This window comes from Monodelphis domestica, chromosome 7, assembly GCF_027887165.1.
Source record: "Monodelphis domestica isolate mMonDom1 chromosome 7, mMonDom1.pri, whole genome shotgun sequence".
NCBI classification, from domain to species: Eukaryota; Metazoa; Chordata; class Mammalia; order Didelphimorphia; family Didelphidae; genus Monodelphis; species Monodelphis domestica.
The window spans coordinates 204,448,376-204,450,857 of NC_077233.1; positions in this window are offsets into that span (position 1 = coordinate 204,448,376).

The following is a 2,482-nucleotide window of genomic DNA, read 5'->3' on the forward strand; positions in this document are numbered from 1 at the left end:
AGACAGGAAGTCATTCTTAACTTGATTTCTTTTTTTTCTTTTTTTAAACAAACCCCATCTTTTCCAGTCAGGATTACTAGTTTCAGGAATACAGAAAATCCTGTGGATATACACTATATTTATAATTCCACAACATATCTGACAGTGTCAAGATAATGAAATGTGGCTTGGTGCAAGCAAATGGATTTATGGTTAGCTGAACTATAGCAAGAATGTTTTAATGGAATCAACATCTTCCTAAAAGGAAGTACTTTTAGTGGCATGTAACTTAGTCTTTCTCTGTTCGATACCTTTACCAATAAATTAGATGAAGCCATAAAATCAGCAGATGCTGCAAAGAAAGAAATAATAATGTGGAAAAGATGTCAATACCATCTAACCCACCTACATCTAAACAAGAAATACTCTCTAGGGGGCAGCTGGGTATCTCAGTGGATTGAGAGCCAGACCTAGAGACGGGAGGTCCTAGGTTCAAATCTGGCCTCAGACACTTCCCAGCTGTGTGACCCTGGGCAAGTCACTTGACCCCCATTGCCTAGCCCTTACCACTCTTCTTCCTTGGAATCAATAAACAGTATTGATTCTAAGATGGAAGGTAAGGGTTTAAAAAAAGAAAAGAAAAGAAAAGAAATAGTCTCTACAACATACTCAAAAGTGACCATCAATATTTTACTTAAAGACCTCCAGGGAAAAGAAATCCACTAGCTCACATAGTAGCCCATTCCATTTTGAAATGGCTGTAATGCTTAGGAAGATTTCTTTCAATTTATTTTATTTTTTATTGGTTTTGGAGACAACTAGGTGGCATAGTGGATAGAGAGCCATTCCTAAATTCAAATCTAGCCTCAGATACTTCTTAGCTGTGTGACTCTGGAAAAGTCACTCAATTCTGTTTGCCTCAGTTTCCTCATCTGTAACATAAACTGGAGAAGAAAATTGCAAACTACTCCAATATTATCACCAAGAAAACCTCCCAAATGGGGTCATGAAGAGTCAAACACAACAAAAATGACAACAATCATTGTCCTTATTGTAACTTCCATGAATTAATTCAAGTTCTTTCTCCTAGGGCACAACAGATTGAATCTAATCACATTTTCACATGGACTTCATCCCACTTTTCTAGGCTCATCTCATATTACTCTTCTTCATGAACTCTAATTTCCATCCAAATAGGGCTCCAAACATTATCCAATCCCATCCTTCTTTTAGCTGCCAGCCTCAGTAAATTTGTATACAGCATCCCCCATGTCTAAAACAAACTCTCTCCACATCCCTTTCTGCTAAAATACTTATTTCCCTTCAAAGTCCATTGTTCAGTGCCACTTCCTTCAGGATACTTTCCCTGATCCCTATCCCCTCTTTGATCTCTCCTTTTCCTAATTTTTAAAAATTCTGCCATTTTTTGATACATCAAGCAGGCAAGAATTTATTAATGTATTTATTAGTGTAACTTTTTATCTATTTAGTACATTTATATTTAAATTTATTATTAATATTTGTATTACTAATATTATTATACATTAATATTATGTGACACTATTATGAGTCAGGCACTGTGCTAGATTCTGGAGATACAAAAAACAAAGTAAAATAATCTTTGGGCTTGAGATCTATACTCCTTGAGTTTCTAAAAAGAGGGAGTCAATGTGTGTATATGTATATGTACATTGTATTTTTAGATGTATGCATATATGCAAAACATGTAAATAAAATGCAAGGTAACCTTGAAAAGAAAGGTGGCTGGGGACTAGGAAAATCCTCATGCAGAAGGAGATGCTAAAGTTGAGTCTTGAAGGCAAACGATGATTCTAAAAGACAATGATGATCAATACTGTTTATTGGTTCCAAGGAAGAAGAGTGGTAAGGGCTAGGCAATGGGGGTCAAGTGACTTGCCCAGACATTACAGACATAAGTAGGGGAGACAGACAGTCAGTCCAAATGAATGAAAATGAAACCTGAGGTATCATTTGTGCAGAAAAGCAGATGATCATACAGTATGGATGCATTCACATTAAAGTGCCAAGAGGAGAATAATTATGTAAGAAAGATAGAATGGTGAGGATGGTACCAGATTGTAAAAAATTTTAAATCCAAACAAAGGTGCAAATTGCAGGCTCCTTGAGGACAGAATTTTTTTCTACATATTTCAATGACTAATAGATATAATGAATATTTGATGAAGTAAGTTGAAATAAATTTGCAATAAATATTAGTTATGAATTTATAATAAACATGAATATGAATGAATAAAATTCATGACTCTGTTGGTATAACAGTTGTCTTGCCAGTTCTTCATTGATAAGCTCAAAATTAAGTGAAGATGTGACTTTCATTTCTAGGAATGACTCAACACTTACATCTTTAAGTTGACATCTCAACTTGATCTTCATAAAATTCATATATTAAAATGCTTCTTCACTACCATGGTCTGGGCAAAAAAAATGAGAGGTCTCCATGCCTAATATATCAATTGACTAT